General features: G+C 41.1%; 1 protein-coding gene across 6 annotated transcripts in view; it reads right to left on the reverse strand.

Moving 5' to 3' along the window:
- Positions 1 to 13,608, reverse strand: part of pias1b (protein inhibitor of activated STAT, 1b) — a 200,446-nt gene that overhangs the window by 125,090 nt on the left and 61,748 nt on the right. The window contains exon 1 of one of the 6 annotated variants that reach the window (XM_059952990.1): positions 9,678 to 9,763. The exons of the other annotated variants lie outside the window; for them this stretch is intronic. The gene's annotated coding sequence lies outside the window, so the exon portion shown is untranslated. Of the gene's footprint in view, positions 1 to 9,677; positions 9,764 to 13,608 lie in introns of those variants that run through there. 6 annotated transcript variants of the gene reach the window in all.

Here is a 13,608-nt window from a genome sequence, read left to right on the forward strand (position 1 = left end):
CCCCTGAAATCTCCTCTGTACCTACTCCCCAGCACCTTAAACCTGTGTCCTCTTATGGAACCATTTCAGCCCTGGGAAAAAGCCTCTAACTATCCACACAATCAGTACCTCTCATCCTCTTATACACCTCTATCAGGCCACCTCTCATCCTCCATCGCTCCAAGGAGAAAAGGCCCAGTTCACTCAACCTGTTTTCATAAGGCATGCTCCCCAATCCAAGCAACAGCCTTGTAAATATCCTCTGCACCCTTTCTATGGCTGTCACATCCTGGTCGCCTCACTACAGGAAGAACTGAGCACAGTACTCCAAGTGGGGTCTGACCAGGGTACTATATAGCTGCAACATTTACTCTCAGCTCCTAAATTCAATTCCACGATTAATGAAGGCCAATACACCATGTGTCTTCTTAACCACAGTCAACCTGCGCAACTGCTTTGAACGTCCTATGGACTCGGACCCCAAGATCCCTCAGATTCTCCACACTGCCAAGAGTCTTACAATTAATACTATATTCCGCCATCATATTTGACCTACCAAAATGAACCACTTCACACTTATCTGGGTTGAACTCCATCTGCCACCTCTCAGCCCAGTTTCCCCAGTGGGAAGAAGTTTCTCTCTTCATAGATGTGATCTGCCAGCATCTTCAGTTTTTATTTTGAGAAAGCAAGGAATTACCAAGCTGTTAGTATTTTCCCAACTAACAAGCCAAGTCTACAATTATAAGCAAGCCAAGTACCAGAGATAGTGAGTCTTTTGAAGATGTCTATCCGGAAAGGGTATGGTCAGCAACTGAGCTTATTCAAAACAGGTTGATTTCTAAACAATGGATTCTGTAGATGCTCTTAAGCAAGACACACTAAAGGTGAAGGAACTCAGTAAGTTTATCAGTATCAATGGAGGATAACAAGCAGACGACATTTCAGGCCAAGACCTTTCATAAAGACTGGAAAGGAAGGGTACAGATGCCAGAATAAGGTGGTGGGTGGAAGAGGAAAGGTGGCAGGTGATAGGCGAGACCAGCTTGGGGGACGGGGGAGAAATGGTCATGTGGGAGGTGGGCATTTAAGAAGTTCAGAGGTGTGAGGTGGAAGAGGTAAAGGGCTTAAGGAATCTGAGGGGAGACAACAATGGAGCATGGGAGAAAGGAGGGGCACCAAAACAGGGAATGGAAGAAAAGGGAGAAGAAGAAACTACCACAAGTTAAAGAAATAGATATTCATTCCAACAGGTTGGAGGCTACCCAGATGGAATCTAAGGTTTTGCTCTTCCAACAAGTTTGCCCTCATTGTGGGACATGTCGGAATAGGAATGAGAATGGGAAATGTAACTGAAATGAGCAGCCACTCAGGTAGTCTGGCCTTTTGTGGCAGACGGTGCCAAGGTACTTAAACATTTCAGGAATCAAATTATTATGGATGTAAAGCTGGAAATGAGATCTGGGTCACTAAAATCTTGAATTACTGAGCATGCTCAAAAGGACCAGATGGCCCACTGCTCCTTAACGTTTTTATTTAATACAGAAGCATCCAGAGGAATTCTATTCAAGCAGATAACATGCACCATACCAGAAGAATTAAGAGGGAATATCATAAATATGACTGGGGGTCGTGGCAATGAGGTGGTATGTGAACCTTCTTAAAGCTGGGTAGGTAAGAGTAGCTGGGTGCCTAGGAAAGAAATCTAGAGAAATTGAAAATAAAGGAGCAAATAACAATGGACACATGGATATAGTTGGGTATATTTATAAGCCCTGCACGACCCAAAAAATGTATCCTGTAACTGATCTGCTTAACCAAGCATCCCATACTACAACTCTGAATGAATCAAATCCAAGCTTCATGTCCTACCTAACCAAACTAATTTCACCACACGTAAAAAAGTGACAACTTGTCATAAATGATATCAGTGCATTTCTGCTTCTTTTCCACTTCTATCTCTGCAATATCAGTTCAAGTGAACAATCATCCTCTACGTTATTGTCTTCTTCAATGTCCATTCAACTGAACTGCTTTATTATCCCAATTCTATTGCTTCTCCAGTTGCTTAAGGAACTACCTTTGGTCCCTTCCAATGTTTTCTAAATATCTGCAGCCTTAGAATCAAGCCCATGTTTAACTGGATACAGAATTCCACCCACTATTTCCATTTGTTTAACACTATGGTTTGAGATGCAATATAATTCTGGCATATTTTACGGCTTGTTAAAGTTGACCAATGTTAAACAGTATCCAGACTTAAAAAGGTATAGACTAGTTTTACTAATTAACTAGACACCTACATCCCAAAAATTACATTCAAAGCTTCTATTAGATAGCCAACTACATTTATCTTTTCATTGCGAAAACACTGATGTTAATTTTAAGTTGGCAAATGGCTTTGTTATTCAGTTAAAGCCCAAAGTAAGCTGGCTAGAAGAATTTTCCAGCCATGTGTACAATTGACTTAAATATTATATTAAAGCATTGTATGTGGGGGGGGGGTGGCAGGGGTAGTGTAAGCTAACAAAAAGAATGGCACTTTGAATACAGCACGCAGGTTCTTCATATTTCTTAGCCTATTCCCATTCTGGTTTTATTTTCACATACTCTTGTTATACAGTTAGAGGCTATTTGGCCCATTGTGCCCATTCAAACTGATGAAAGCAATTCCATTTGTTCTACTTCTTTCATCTTCCTCACAAGCTAGACCATCAAGTCCCATTTGATTCATTTTGCCATCAAAATACAGTACCCAATTTTCAAATTGGAATTGTACAGCAGAGAAATGGGTCTTTCAGTCCCCCATACTATTTTGGTGCTTGTTTAAAAGTTGGTGTATCCAACTTCACTAACACCTCTAGCATCCAAGCTCTCCCCATAATTACATTCTCCAATCCAGGCAATATCCTGATTGATCTCCTCTGCACTCTCCAAGCAAACAACTCCTTCCTATAGTTTGGCATTAAAAACTATTCACATTACTCCAGACAGAGTTTTGCAACATCAGAGTTTTTATATTCTATGCCCTGACCTATAAAGGTAAGCATGCCATACGCCTTCTCTTCTATCCTGTATTGCCATATTTAAGGATCCATAGATTTAAACACTTATTCATCAATATTTTCTGGAGCTCCTTCCATTATTACAGATGTTCAACCTCTATTTGATTGCCCAAAATGCATCACATTTGTAATTGCTGCAAGTAAATTCTATCCGCCAGTGCTCTGCCCAGCTTTCCATCTGATCTGCACCTTCTTTAACATACCAACTTTCATGTTATCTGGAAATTTACAAATCATACCTCGTTCATTTGTAAATAACATGCTAAATTCATTATCTTAAGGATATTGGTAAATTCTTTTTCCACAGAACCTCAGAAGCAAGCATGACTATTCAACTATGCAAAGCTACTGAATTCATTAGCAACAAATGTGGGCACTTTAAAAGTAATTTCAATAAGCAGAAGCCAAAATTCTCAATTCAAGGTAGATATTTACTTTGCTTGTTCTGTAATAACTAGTTAGGTTATTGGATTAGTGGACAAATACACAGCCATATCCAGTTTTTTGGCAGGACCTCTGCATAATGCTACATATGTCAAAGAACTATGTTGCAAACATGGGGAGTAACTCATTCTGATATACTTTCCAAGAATGTAATGCATCTTCCTGCTACATTAGACCTTTTCCAGCTCTTCTATTGTTCAATTCAGTCCACTGATGATGCCGCAGCCTCTACCCTTCATTCTATCCTGTCCTACCTGAAAAATAATGTCTCCTGCACCAGGATGTTGCATTTTTAATTCTGCTCTGTTTAATATCATCCCTCAGAAGCTGGTAGGTAAACTACCCTCATAACATCTCAACACCTCCCTCTGAAACTGGATCTCGGACATCTTAAAGAATTACCAGTCAGTCCACGTTTGCAAAAACATCTCTAGTTTGATCATGCTGAACACCAGCACACCCCAAGACTGCTCAGCCCACTGCTGTTCACGCTGCTGATACATGACTGTACTGCTAGATTCAGTTCAAACCAATTGAAGTTCGATGATGACACAACAATGGATGGCCTCATGAACAAAAATGAGATGGCATACAGAGAAGACTTAAAGCAGTTAGTAAAATGGTGCAAGCACAACTTGAGCCTCAATGTGGATAAGACCAAAGAGATGATTGTGGACTTCAGAAAAGTGCAGGCTAACCACTCCTCACTGCACATACATAGCTCCTTCATGGAGAGTTAGGAGCTGGATAAGTTTCTGGAAGTGCATAGTGGATACCACCTCTTGTCAAGAAGTACAGAAGCACCTCCAATTCCTGAGAAGATTGAGGTTAGTGAAGCCCCCATCTCTCCACCCCCATTCTAACCAATGTTTACAAAAGCTCTATTGAGAGCATCCTGACCAGCTGCATCACATGGTACAGGAATTACAAGGCATCTGACCATGAGACCCTACAAAGGATTGTGAGGATTGCTGACAGGATCACCCGGCCTTTAGCATTGTCAATGACCCCTTCCAACAATCTCTGACCCCCTATAAGGTGGGGGCACCATTGCATTAGGGCAAGGATTTTTAGGAGAGGAAACAGTTTCTTCCTGTGGGCCTTGAGACCACTGAACTCTCTGCCACCACCCAGGCCTCACCATGTACGAAATGCCAATAGGATTATATTGTTACATTTTTAACTTTTGATGTAAATACACTTTATTATTTGTTAGTTTATTTCAGATATTTTTGTGTTGTGCAAGTTGTGTACAGTATTGTGCACATTAGTCCAGAAGATCATTTCATCTGGCAGTATACATGCAAACTTTTGAAATGACAATAAACTTGAACCTGAACCTTGGCACTATCTCAACTTCATTCAAACTGTTAAAATACCACTTCTGCAAACGTATTGTTACGCCTGTGCCCCGCCCCCTCCTTTTTGAGAATCGCAAGATCGCTATTAAGTCAGGTCAGGAGACCCAGGAAATGAGAGAGATATGCTTGGAATGTCCTGGCCCCAGCAATACAAAGCCACGGAACAGGTCATTGTCTCTTGAAGACGGAATTGTGTATTGAATACTGTACTTCATGGAAGCCCTCAGGCAACGTGGACTGGTTGGGGGATGGCATCATTCCACCCTGATTGACATCTGAGACCCTGTGAGTCAGGATAAAAGAGGGTCTGGGGAACAGCCCTTCACCCCACGCACCAAAAGAAACGCTAGAAGTTCCGTGACGGCGTTTAATAGCAATAGCCGGTGGAGGGACCACGTGTGTCCTTTCCCGTTGCCCCAGGATTGAGGCCCTACCACGGAAGGTGGCTTAGCTAAAGGAGAAATCAGCCCCAACGACTCGAAGGATCGACATCATAAAAGGAATGGGCAAGTTTTAATCCGTCTCTCTCTCCAACCAAAAGCTGCAGCTTGAATGAACTGAAGTGACTTTTATATTTCCATCGGACAATACATTATCCCCTAGACAACGATAGAGCTATTTCTTATTATTATTATACCACGCTTTTAGATTTAGTATTGACGACGTATATTATATGTATGTTTGCATTGATATTATTTTTGTGTATTTTTATCAGTAAATACCATTAAAAATAGTACCATCAGACTTCAATGGACCTCTATCTTTGCTGGTAAGTGACCCAGTTACGGGGTACGTAACAGTATGTGTATACAATTTCTATATTTCTCTAATATAGAGAGACCATGTACTGCACAACTCTCAAAAGATTCTGTGGATGCAGGAAAGAAACACAAATGGTAGTTTGCCTCCCAGGTGCCAGGTCCAGGATGTTTCTGATCGCATCCATGATATCCTGAAGTGGGAAGGAGAACAGCCAGAGGTCATGGTACATATTGGTACTAACCACATAGGTAGGAAAAGGGAGGAAGTCCTGAAAGGGAGTTAGGAAGGAAGTTGTGCTGCAGGACATTAAAGGTAGTAATCTCAGGATTACGGCTTGTGCCACGTGACAGTGAGTATGGGAATAGAGTGAAATGATAAATGTGTGGCTCAGGGATTGGAGCAGGGGGCAGGGATTCAGATTTCTGGATCCTTGGGACCTCTTGAGGCAAGTGTGACCTATACAAAAAGGATGGGTTGCACTTGTATCCGAGGGGGCCAATATCCTGGCAGGGAGGTTTGCTCAGTCTATTTAGGAGAGCTTAAACTAAAATTGCTTGGGGGTGGGAACCAAACTGAAGAGACGGAGAAAAAGGCAGTTGGCTCACAAATAGAGGAAGCTTGGAGACTGTGCGAGAGGGAGGATAGGTAGGTGATAGAGAAGAAATATGCTCAGACTGATGGTGTGAGATGTGTCATTTAAATACAAGGAATATTATGAACAAAGCTAATGAGCTTGGAGCACGGATCAGTACTAGGAGCTATGATGCTGTGGCCATTACAGAGACTTGGATGGCTCAGGGGCAGGAATGGTTAGAGTTCCAGGCTTCAGATGTTTCAGAAAGGACAGGGAGGGAGGCAAAAGAGGTGGGGGCATGGCACTTCTGATCAGAGATAGTGTCATGGCTGCAGAAAAGGAGGAAGTCATGGAGGGTCTGTCTACTGAGTCTCTGTGGGTGGAAGTTAGAAACAGGAAGGGGTCAATAACTCTACCAGCTGTGTTTTTTAAATAGACCACCCAATAGTAACAGGGACATCGAGGAGCAGATAGGGAGACAGATTCTGGGAAGGTGGAATAATAACAGGGCTGACATGGTGGGAGATTTTAATTTCCCTGATACTGATTGGCATCTCCCTACAGCAAGGGGTTTAGATAGCATGGAGTTTGTTTGGTGTGGTCAGGAAGGTTTCCTGACACAATATGCAGATAAGCCTACAAGAGGAGAGGCTGCACTTGATCTGGTATTGGGAAATGAACCTGGTCAGGTGTCAGGTCTCTCAGTGGGAGAGCACTTTGGAGATAGTGATCACAATTCTATCTCCTTTACCATAGCATTGGAGAGGGATAGGAACAGACAAGTTAGGAAAGCGTTTAATTGGAGTAAAGGGGAAATACGAGGCAACAGGCAGGAACATGGAAGCATAAATTGGGATTCTCAGGGAAATGTATGGCAGAAATGTGGCAAATGTTCAGAGGATATTTGCGTGGAGTTCTGCATAGGTACGTTCCAATGAGACAGGAAAAGGATGGTAGGGTACAGGAACGATGGTTTCCAAAGGCTGTTGAAAATCTAGTCAAGAGGATAAGTTTACGAAAGGTTCAAAAAACTAGATAATGATAGAGATCTGGAAAATAAGGCTAGCAGGAAGGAGCTTAAGAATGAAATTAGGAGAGCCAGAAGGGGCCATGAAAAGGCCTTGGCAGGCAGGATTAAGGAAAACTACAAGGCATTCTACAAATATGGGAAGAGCAAGAGGATAAGATATGAGAGAATAGGACCAATCAAGTGTGACAGTGGAAAAGTGTGTACGGAACTGGAGATGGTAGAGGTATTAATGAATACTTTGTTTCAGTATTCACTATGGGAAAGGACCTTGGTGACTGTAGAGATGACTTACTGCGGACTGAAAAACTTGAACATATAGATGTTAAGTAAGAGGTTGTGCGGGAGCTCTGGAGCTTTTGAAGAGCATCAAGTTAGATAAGTCACCAGGACTGAATGAGCTGTGCACCAGGCTACTGTGGGAGGTGAGGGAGAAGACTGCTGAGCCTCTGGGGATGATCTTTGCATAATCAGTGGAGACAGGAGAGGTTCTGGAAGGTTGCCAATGTTGTTCCCTTATTCAAGAAGGGGCGTAGAGCTAGCCCAGGAAATTATAGACCAGTGAGACTTACTTCAGTGGTTGGTAAGCTGATGGAAAAGATCCTGAGAGGCAGGATTTATGAACATTTGGAGAGGCATAATATGATTAAGAATAGTCAGCATAGCTTTGTCAAAGGCAGGTCATGCCTTACACACCTGATTGAACTTCTTTTTGAGGATGTGACTAAACACGTTGATGAAGGTAGAGCAGTAGATGTAGTGTATATGGATTTCAGCAAGGCACGTGATAAGGTACCCATGCAAGGCTTATTGAGAAAGTATGGAGACATGAGATCCAAGGGGACATTGCTTTGCAGATCCAGAACTGGCTTGTCTACAGAAGGCAAAGAGTGTTTGTAGATGAGTCATATTCTGCACGGAGGTCAGTAACCAGTGGTGCGCTTCTGGGATCTGTTCTGGGACAGCTTCTCTTCCTGAATTTTATAAATGACTGGATGAGGAATTGGAAGGATGGGTTAGTAAATTTGCTGATGATACAAAGGTTGGGAGTGTTGTAGATAGTGTAGAGGGCTGCCAGAGGTTACAGTAGGACATTGATAGGATGCAAAACTAGGCTCAGAAGTTGCAGATGGAGTTCAACCCAGATAAGTGAGGTAATTCATTTTGATAGGTCAAATATGATAGCAGAATATAGTATTAATGGTAAGATTCTTGGCAGTGTGGAGGATCAGAAGGATCTTGGGGTCCAAGTCCATAGGACACTCAAAGCAGCTATGCAGGTTGACTTTGAGGTTAAGGCATATGGTGCACTGGCCTTCAACCATGGGATTGAGTTTAGGAGCCAAGAGGTAATGTTACAGCGTTATAGGACCCTGGTCAGACCCCACTTGGAGTACTGTGCTCAGTTCTGGTCACCTCGCTACAGGAAGAATATAGAAACTATAGAAAGGGTGTAGAGGAAATTGACAAGGATGTTGCCCGGATTGGGCAGCATGCCTTATGAGAACATGTAACTTGGCCTTTTCTCCTTGGAGCGACAGAGGGCGAGGGGTGACCTGGTAGAGGTGTAAAAGATGATGAGAGACATTGATCGTGTGGATAGTCAGAGGCTTCTTCTACCCCCCACCCCCCCCCCCCCACCCCACAGCTGAAATGGCTAAACAAGAGGACACAGTTTAAAGGGCTTGAAAGTAGGAATAGAGGTCAGGGGCAAGTCGTTGCCTTATTTTTTTTTTAAAAAACGCAGAGAGTGGTGAGTGTATGGAATGGGCTGCTGGTTATGGTGGTGGTGATGGATACGATAGGGTCTTTTAAGAGACTCCTGGATAGGTACATGGAGCTTCGAAAAATAGAGGGCTATAGATAACCCTAGGTAACTTCTAAAGTACATGTTCGGAACAGCATTGTGATCCCTGTATTGTGCTGTAGGTTTTCTGATTCTGTTTCCAAAAGTTAAGGCAAGCATCTGAGGAGATTCTGGTTTATTATTTTACTAGAAATACAAGTATGTAATTTCATGTAGTTTTTAAAAACACAACAGCCACCTCAGAAGGTTTTTGTTCTGAGAAGCACCAGAGACACCAATTGCACCACCAGAGAAAGAAAAAAGTGGTTATTAGCTGAGGGGCTTGCATGCCTCCAGTTCTCTTGTCAGATCAAAGAGGCCAAGTACCATATTACACATCAGCTCTGTGCTGGCTGCAGGGGATGATGAAAATAACATTTAATAAATTGCATATTTAACTTGTGTCTTTACTGCAACGGTAAATTACAAATTATGTTTGGTTTTTTTTCCAATAAAGGATAGCTGAGATACCTCAAAGAATCACACCCAAGAGGCATCAAACCAGTGTTAGCTACTAAACAGTAATTTAGCCTCACATCGACAAATAGCAGGATAATTGAATGCAACATTCTGGGAAAACACAAGAGCAGTAACAATCCTTGCAGAAACTATCACAAACCTCTTAGCAGCCAAAGCAGAATAGCTGGCACAGTTCTGAGGCAGGATAGCAATCATCTTTACATACATTTGATTCTGGAGGAGGGGCTGGAGAAAAGAGGGAAAAATGTTTTAAATAGGTTTCTATTTCATGAGAGAACATTTGTTCTTTAATAATTTAGCACCATTGTTTGGGCAGAATGAAGTGACATGCTCCAATTCCCAACAAAATGCCGACAAAGATAATTACTGCTCATTTAATGAAACTGAACAAATTCAATTAATCTCTTAAATCACTCAAAAACTGACACAGGGAAGAGCTTACAATGAATGACAATAGAGACTGCACATTGTACTGAAAAGGGATCAACTTAATCTTACCATTTATTAATAGGCATTTAATGCTACAAGCCTTGTGTCATGAAGCAGATCACAAAAAGGGATTACAATCCACAAAAAGGTCACCTTTGATTTGCATGGAAAGAAAATGAAACCAATGAGGCCAATTTACTCTAACTGAACATGTCTGCCATTGAATACACAATGCTTCCACAAACTACAACTTGAAGCTGAATCTATTAGTACTAGAATTGCTACCTCGAGGAGATTGATTTGGTGGCAATTTATACAATCCCATTTCCCAGTATCCCTTGAAGCATTTTTCCTTATCCTCCTTGCAAAAAGTTTTGAAATCCTAACTGACTGTATAGCACTATATGAAATGTTCCACTCCCACACATTCCACAGCATCCTTGTTCTATACTTTTCAAAGTGTTCCCTGCTTCTTGAATCACTTCTGTCTAAACCAAACCATCAAATTTATCTACAAAAAAACAATCCCAAGAGCTCTTTTGGGAAAGGAGAGCCACATACAAACAATTCTGAACGAAGTTAGTTTTTTTCTATTTTTGATTAGGCGATAAAACCCTCAAATCTTAAAGACACCACCAGTCTATCATGTTATACCAATGCACCGGATTTAAATACTGTATAGTAATTAGATGGAATGGGGACAATTTTAACCCACTTAGCACAGTAGTAGTCCCACTGGAAAAACCATCAGCTTTATAAAATAACTGATGATTGGCTTAAGTGTTAGCTGGCTTCAAGGTGCTATGCTTTAATAAAGGCCCAAGCAGTATTTAAACCACTATCTCAGCAAGGCACAAAACAAGGTACTTTCCTAATATTTTAATAAAGAATCCTTTGCTTATGGAGCTGCACAGTAGCATGGTGGTTGGCACACTGGTTTACAGTGATGACTAATTGGGGTTTGATTCCTGCCATTGTCAATAAGGAGTTTGTAGTTTTCTACTGTGACTGCATAGGTTCCCTCCAGGTGCTCCGCTTTCCTCCCACATTCCAATGACGTGGGGTTAGGGTTAATGAGTTGTAAGCATACAACATTGGCGCAGGCAACATGGCAACACTTGCAGGCTGCCCAGCACAGCCCTTGCTAATTTGATTTAAACAAATTTCACTGTACGTTTTGATATTTAAATGTATAGACAGGTGATAAATAAAGCTGACCTTAAACTTCAGTAACATATCCCAACAGTAAAACTCCTATCAAATCTGCATCAACTTCACCAAATACCTTCACTTTGGTAGTGTCATGAAAAACAACAACTCTGATCACTAGACTGCTTGTCAATTTTGCACATATTAATTTTGTACATTTTCATCTTTCCAAGGGACATTAAAAATTCTTAATATAGTATTGACTTTTAATCAGTTGGTCAAAACATCTAGTTACCCTGCTTAAGTGTCTTTCTAGAGCTCAATTATCTGCTCTCTGCACCACCTTTCGGAACTAGGGACAACTACAATACAGTTATAGCCTGGATCAAAGTGCATACTTTAATTAAGTACTATTCTCTTCTTGAGAGAAGATTCTATTAGGGTTTAAGATGCAGCTCTGAGATAATGCCACTCACAGCACCATAAGGAGGTGCCCAACTGCATCTGCCCATCTTCCACAAATTTAGACATAGCAATGCACAGGTTTAAAATATTTCAAAGCACATTTAACATGCCTTATCTGCATAGGCAGATATGAATCTAGGACTCAAGCAACAGAGTAGACCTGCTGCTATTGAGCAATTCATTTGGTATCTTTCCAAATATCCACATAATACTGTTGGCAAAGTATCACAAGCCACAGTTTCTACCCATGAAGTCACTTTAAAAATGCTCCAAACTTGCTCTCTGCATGAAATTCAAATGCAGAAGTAATCATCTTTTCCCATAAGGATTGTGGTCAAGTACATTAGAAAACAGGATACAAGTCCTTAATGGCGCTCCAGCACAATTCTTCGTATCACCACCACCAGTGGTCAAGACTTGTGTCCTAAACAACAACAGCTGTATTCTATTATGTGATACCATTAACAAATATATTTATGACCACAGAACTGAAAACATTTTCATTGGTTAACTATAAACAGAATAGTCCGGTTTACTAGTAGCGCTGACTTGCATTACTCTTGAAAATAAGGGAGCAAAATACAAATCGAGTAAGCTATTATTCCTGTCTATCACAGTCACTCATTTTTGTTTCACCATTCAATAAGATCATGGATTATCTCTTTACCCCTTTACTTTCCTCCACTCATCCCATATCCACTGATATCCTCAGTATTCAAAAAGTTAACACTCATTGCCTTAAATAAGCTTGGCAATAAATTTCAGATTAAGTAAACATTTTCCAAAAAATAATTTAATAACATTTATCAGCATCCAATACCATGAAATGTTTCAATTGCTTAAATATTAATTAGTTCTCCAAATCTCCAGAAACTGATAAAACTGTATCTTATTACTTTGAAGAACATACTGTAGTTAAGAACATACCGCGCTGGGTATCTTCTAAAATACCATAAATTTAGAACAGTTCCCACATGCTAAGAAACAGAAAATGCAACTTTGCCACTTAAAAAGAGGAAGGGAAAAAACAACAGATTTGCTAGTCTGTTACCAGCAAGAGAAAATGTTGAAAATTGTAAGTGCTAACAAGACATTAAGATTGGGCAGTTATAAAAGGGCAATATTTTCTAAATGCTGGAATATTTTAATGTGATAATGAGCAAGTTGACATGGTGCATCTGAACTCCAAGACCTTGGGCAACAAGAAAATTAACAATATTAGGAGTAATATATGTGGATATGAACTGAGGGTTTGTTAACAGATTTTTTAAAAACAGGTAATTTTTGGATTGCATGGCAAAAACTAGAGGTTGCTACAGGTACCAGCAGTGCAGCCAGACATGGTGATTTGGAGGAGATAGAGTTTCCTAATGACACAATGCACTGTGCAGAAGATGTGGAGAGGCTTCAAAGAGATGTACACAGATTAAGTGAATGGACAAGAATGTGGCAGCTGGAACATCATGTGGAAAAATTATGTCAACCACTTTGAAAGGAAAAATATAAAGGTGGAAACGAGAAAATCTGCAGATGCTGGAAATCCAAGCAACGTACACAAGATGTTGAAGGAACTCAGCAGGCCAGGCAGCATCTATGGAAAAGAGTACAGCCGACATTTTGGGCTGAGACCCTTTGGCAGGACTGGAGAAAAAAGCTGAGAAGTAGGTTTAAAAGGTGGGGGGTAAGGGGAAGTACACAAGGTGAAACCTGAAGTGGGGAGGGATGAAGTAAAGAGACAGAAGGCATTGGAAGCAAGAAAGGGGGGGTGGGAGGACTACCAGAGGGAGGTGATGGGTGAGCAAGGAAATCAGGGAAAGATAGAAAAGGGGATGGGAAATGGTGAAGGGGGGTAGGGGGGGATTACCATAAGTTAAAGAAATTGATATTCATGCCATCAGGTTAGAGACTACCCAGATGGAATACAGGGTATTGTTCCTCCAACTCAAGTGTGACCTCATCACGACAGTGAAGGAGAACATGGATAGACATATCCATGAAATAGAATTAAAATTAGTGGACACTGGGAG

This window comes from Hypanus sabinus, chromosome 28, assembly GCF_030144855.1.
Source record: "Hypanus sabinus isolate sHypSab1 chromosome 28, sHypSab1.hap1, whole genome shotgun sequence".
Lineage (NCBI taxonomy): Eukaryota > Metazoa > Chordata > Chondrichthyes > Myliobatiformes > Dasyatidae > Hypanus > Hypanus sabinus.